At 45.6% G+C, this 6,000-nt stretch overlaps 1 protein-coding gene across 1 annotated transcript in view; it reads left to right on the top strand.

Annotated features, from left to right (window-relative positions):
- The window catches only part of SH3RF3 (SH3 domain containing ring finger 3), a 110,305-nt gene that overhangs the window by 1,599 nt on the left and 102,706 nt on the right, over window positions 1-6,000 (top strand). The gene's annotated exons all lie outside the window — the stretch shown is intronic.

The following is a 6,000-nucleotide window of genomic DNA, read 5'->3' as shown; positions in this document are numbered from 1 at the left end:
CCCAACTCCCAAGCATTTATTTCTGAAGTTTACCTTGAGTTTATAAAGATGATTCCAATATCCAGTGTTCAGTTAGCTTAACATTTTGTAAATGGAATCGATGTATCTAAAGTTAATGGTGAGAGAGAGAGACAGAAGGACAGAATGAGACAGAAACATCAGGGTTATAGCTGGGGTTATAGCTTGGACTTGTTGGACTTGTTGTTACATTGTTCCCAGAGGCCATTTTCCTCTTTCCCTCCCCCCCCTTTTTTTTGACAATAGACAGGGAGATAAATAGAGGGATAGTGAGTAACCAAGAGAGAGGAGAGATACCTGCAACACAGCTCCACTGCTCATGATGCTTCCCCCCTTACAGGTGGGGCCAGGGACTTTACCCAGCTCTTCATATATGGTGACATGTGTGTTCTACTGGGTGAGCCACTACCTGGTCCCTAGAGTCAATGATTTTAATACATCAACATGAGAATAAAACACCAAGAGACCATCTTCGGCCTGAGCCCTGTCCATAGAACCTACTATAGTGAATAATTCTACTTTGGTATCTGCTTGTCACAAAGGTGGTCTGAGCACCAGGCAGCCAGGCCTGTGTCCTATGTCAGTTACATTACAGAATTTCTAGGAAGCAGGCAAATCATATATACATGTGCATGGACTAAGCTCAAACAATTCAAGTTTAGTATTTTTTAACTTGCCCGGCAGGATTAGGTTGCAGCTTACCCAGTAGAATATACACATTACCATGCACAAGTCTCAAGTCCCTGGACCCCACCAGCAGGAAGGATGTTTCATGAGAGGTGAAGAAGTGCTGCAGGTTTCTCTTTCTTTTCTTTCTTTCTTTTTTTTTTTTTAAACTTAGCAAACTCAAAACAGAGCAAACTCTGTTAAGTTTCCAAAATGTTAGCTCTTGGCCTCAAGTTTATCTAACTGTATATTCAAAGTATCTGTGCTATTATAGAGAAGAAGGTGGGGGGGAAGACAAAAAAGGATAATTGGATTTTTTTTGTCTGAGGTGAGACCTGAGGACCTGTCAGTAGAGAGAAGGAAGAACTTGGCCTTTTTCATAGGTTAGCTTAGTTCCCTCCCATGACCAAACGTGGAGCCAGTGAAGTCTAGGGGCTATCCCAACCAGGCTCTGTCCCCCTCTGTCCTGTGACTGGTCTGCACCAGTTTTGACTTCATCGATGGTGTCTGGAGCTGCCTAGTGTAATATGATCAAGATTTTTGGGGGGAGGGATTTAGGGTCAAGGTAGAGCACACACATCACTGTGTGTGAAGACTTCAGTTCAAGTCCCAGCTCCCCCAACCCAGAGGGGGAGAAAAAACTTCATGAGTGACGGTGCAGTGCTACAAGTGTCTTTCTTTCTCTCCCCCCCTCCATCTCCATCTCTATCTCTTCTTCTCTATCCCTCTCTGTCTCTTACCCTCTAGCAAAGAAAAGAAAGGGATAAAAATGACTACCAGGAATGATGGAGTCATTCCGCTGGCACTGAACCCAGACAGTTACTCTGTTGGCAAAAAGGGAGTTTTTTTTTTTTTGGTTAAAGTTTTTTTTATATACAATACCAGGCCCTTATGCATATCAAGGATGAGTTCTACAAGTAAGCCTCCCCACATATATATATACATATACATATTTGTTGGTATGCTTCTAAAAACCCCTTCTGTTTCATTAGTTTAATACCCCCTGCTTAACACTGTATTCTATTTACATAACTACTGTATTCTATTTACATAACCACTGCTGCGGTATATTTACATAAATCACTTTTACATTTACATAAAGCACCACCCTCCCTCCAGGGCATTGGTGATTCAGTGGTAGAATTCTTGCTTGCTCCGCCCCCTCTCCTTGTCACACCCTGATTTTCACCAGTCACTTTTCTCTCCACCCTCTGTATGTCACATCTTGCTTACACCCTACTTGGAAAGTATGTAAGGACAACATTGTTCGTTTTAGTTAGTTGGTAGTTGTTTTAGTTTTAGTCTAGCTTGGTATAGATTGCGCTGCGTCCTGCATGAATAAAGAGATACTGCGTACAGCTCAACCATGAGTCCCTGGTCATCTGTTACCCGCCCGTGAAGCCAGCCCGTCGAAAACAACATGTATTGTAACTGGAGCTTTACTGCTCCAAGATGACTTTTTCAAATAGAAAGACTGAAATCGAGAAAGAAAGCTTCCCTCAGTGAGCTGGGGTCTGGGTTCAACCCTGGGTTATACCCATGACAAAGCAGTACAGTATCCAAAGGAGTTATTTTTCTGGCCTAGCCTAATTTTTTTGGCCCTCCAGGGTTATCACTGGGACTAGGTGGCTGCACTACGAATCCACTGCTCCTGGAGGCGATTTTTTCCCTTTTGTTGCCCTTGTTGTTTATCATTGTTGTCATTATTATTGTTGTTGCTATTTCTGTCGTTGTTGGATAGGACAGAGAGAAATCAAGCGAGGAGGGGAGGACAGAGACAGGGAGAGACAGGTAGACACCTGCAGACCTACCTCACTGCTTGTGAGGCGACCCCCCTGCAGGTGGGGAGCTGGGGGCTTGAACCAGGATCCTTGAGCTGGTGCTTGCGCTTTGTGCTATGTGCACTTAACCCATTGTGCTACCACCCAACGCCCAGCCTAATGTTTTTAAAGTTGACTTTTATGAGAAAGAAGTAACAAAACACCTGACCACAGCCATGGAGCTCCACCCATTTTTGTCTTTGTTGCTCTCATGTGGTGCCAAGGATAAAACCAGGATCTCACACATGGAAGGCATGTGTGCTAAACTACCTCCCCAACATCTACCAGACCTTTAGAGTTATTTATTTATTTATTTAGCCACCAGGGTTATTCCTGGAGTCAGTGGCTACCCTACTCTACCATTTCCAGTGGCCATTTTTTTCTTTCTGCTAAATAGAAGATAAGAAATAAAGAGAGAGATATAGGAGAGAGACCACAGCGCCACTCTGTTGTTCATTAAACTTTCCCACCTTCACGTACTTTCATGTAACTGTCCTGAGTTCAAACAGGGGTCCTCGTGCACAGTGATATGTATACCACCTTCTTGGCTCCCTGTCTGTCTACTTTTTTCTCTCCCTTTTGTTGCCCTTGTTGTTGTAGCCTTGTTGTGGTTAGTATTGTTGATGTCGTTCATTGTTGGATAGGAGAAATGGAGAGAGGAGGGGAAGACAGAGAGGGGGAGAGAAAGATAGACTCCTGCAGATCTGCTTCACTGCCTGAGAAGCGACTCCCTTGCAGGTGGGGAGCCGGGGCTCGAACCAGGATCCTTATGCCCTTTCACTTTGCGCCATGTGCATGTTTTGTTTTTACAGAGCTTCCTATTTATGTGTTATGTGGATGACTTCAGTAAACACACTTTATTCCACTTTCCCACACCTTGGCCAGTGGGAAGTGCTTCCTTTGTGCTCACTGTGTGAGAGACTGCCAGATACCTCACTTAATCTCAAGAGTTAGCAGAGAGCTGTGTACCAGGTCCAGTTCATAGGGTGGGAAACAGAGGCATAGAAAAGCCAATGTGTACAACCTACATGCCCACCTTCAAACCCTTGGAAGTCCAAGACCTGGCTCAAACACCAGTCTGCTTTCTCTGCTCTTGGAGCCTGCCTCTTAAAGAAGTTAAATTTCTCAGATAACTTTTTTTTTTGTCTCCAGGGTTATCTTTAAGGTTCAGTGCCTGCATGACCCCACCCTTCCTGGTGATCATTTTCCATAGAGTGTTAGAGACAGAGAGAAATAGAGAGGGAGAGTGAAAGAGGCAGCTCTGGCTTGGGGTGGCCTTATAACTCCTTCTGATCCAGCTCTCCCATTCTTGAAGACCATTTTCTCACACACTGGAGAGACAATTAAATATGTCTTTCCCTGGTCCCTAACAATGTCAAGGAAATAAAATTAATGGCATGGAACAAGGGGTTCACCTGTCTGTGAAGATGGTGCTGTAAAAATGATGATCAATGACTGTAGCTGAGGATACCAGATGTCCCTAAAACCCAGGGTTTGGAATGGCAAAAGTCTCTAACCAGAAAATGGCTAACAGTGGCCCCCCCAAACTCTGCACTCGAGGGAATGGCAAGTGGGTGAGCAAGAAAGTGTCCCAGCTTACACCTGCAAAGTGTGTAAAAAAAAAAAAATCTTACACAGCCCCAAAGCACATCAGCTGAAAACAAAATCAGAGGGGGGGCTGGTAATGGTGAACTTGGTAGAGCACATGCATAGACATGTTTGAGGAACTGGGTTCAAGTCTTTGACCCCACATTCTGAGAGGAAGCTTTATGACAGTACAACAGTGTTGCAAGTATCTCTCCTTGTCTATCTCTATATTTCTGCCTCTGACTCTTTATTAAAGAATAGTTTCTAGGAGCAGTGGAGTCATGTAGGCACCAGGCCTCAGTGATAACCCTGCTGGCAAAAAAAAAAAATACATATTCATTCATTGGGCATGCTTTTTGTGCATGTGATCTGTATCATCCCAGGGTCTGGAATGCAACATAGGGTAATGCAGAACAAGCACAGACTGTGGACCTACCCTAGGGACCAACTGTCTAGGGTTCCCATGCTGACTTGTAGTTAGAGCCAGTTAAAACTGATGGAGACATGCTACTTGGACCCTTGGAGTCAGAGTGATGCATGAGTTCTGGGTCCATGTTTTTCATCTCAACTCTCTGTGAGAGTCTGAGGAGCAAGACTTGTGCCAATCCCTTGGGCCCCCACCGTGTGCTCAAGGTCAGCTAGGGTATCACCCCTGCCACTTGCATGGAAGCCACTGTCACTAAGTGCTGCCTCCCAACACAAAGGCAGCACATTTGTCAAAGCCCGCCGCAGTGTGAATCCTGGAGAGAGATGGAGTCCCTGCATGCCTGAACACCCAAGTTTCTGCGGGCTAGTACATTAAGCCCCCAGTAAGAGCTCTGTGCTACTTCTGAGTAATGAGCCATGAAATTGACATTACAAGTTTTAATTATTATTAATGCCTCACTGGGGCGGCTGGTATTAATTATCCTGTAGGCATCCCAGATGCCTTTTCCCTTTCCCTTTTATTTCTTCCCTCTAATGTCTTGAGCTCATATAACGGCCATGTTTGAATACAATCCCTCCCAAAGGGGACATGCTCTGTGTGGGAAGTTGATGGGGGCAGTCTGAGGACAGAAGGAGGTGACTGCAGAGAAGCCCACTAGGCTGGGGAGGCTGGAGTTTCAAAGGCACTCTTTGTTGGCCTCTTAAATTTGCAGGAGAATCTCCCCAGCTTAGCAGTGTTGGCCTGCCTCTGGATCCTTGTCATGGGCTAATTAGTTAATCTGATAAAGGGCTTTCAAGAAGGGAGATGTCCTCAATGTCCCTCCATCTAAATGTTTCCAGCAGTGAGGATCAGCTAGCTTCTGAATGCTTGAACCCTCTGAATGAACTGCCTCATGACAGTGTCATGACCTTTGGTTTTTGTCTTCAGAGCTATGTCTTGTGTCTTTTTTTTCCTTTTTTGCCACCTCGGTTATTAGTGGGACTCAGTGCCTGTACAATTATACCATTCCTGGTGCTCATTTTTGGATGAGAAAACTTAGGAGAGAGGAGGAGAGAGGGAGGGAGGGAAGGGGAAAGAGAGAGAAAGAGGGGGGGAAGAGGGAGAGAGAGAGAGAAGGAAGAGGCACCTGCAGCACTGCTCATATGCTTATGAAGCTGCTTCCCTGCATGTGTGGGCTGGGGCTTGAACCCAGGTCCTCATGCATGGTGACATATGCTCTTGACCAGAGGAGCGACCACCCAACCCCATATCAGAACAGGTGGGAGACCCCTCTCGGCTTTGTGTTGATAGATGCTGCTTTGGGCGACCTGAGGGAGACGGACAGCCTCTCCTCTCCCCTCACCTTCTCCAGGTCATTCTCTTTCAGCTCACTTGTCCTTGTCACACACATGAGCAGGTGGCCACTGACTGCCTTAGCTCAGGAACCTTGTGGGTTGTCTTCTCAGTTGCTCTGTGCCACCTCAGTGTCACTCACTGGCCCCC

Source organism: Erinaceus europaeus, chromosome 3 (genome assembly GCF_950295315.1).
Source record: "Erinaceus europaeus chromosome 3, mEriEur2.1, whole genome shotgun sequence".
In the NCBI taxonomy this organism is placed as follows: Eukaryota; Metazoa; Chordata; class Mammalia; order Eulipotyphla; family Erinaceidae; genus Erinaceus; species Erinaceus europaeus.
Note: the sequence above shows the minus strand (reverse complement) of the source record. Positions and strands in the feature narration are given on the sequence as shown.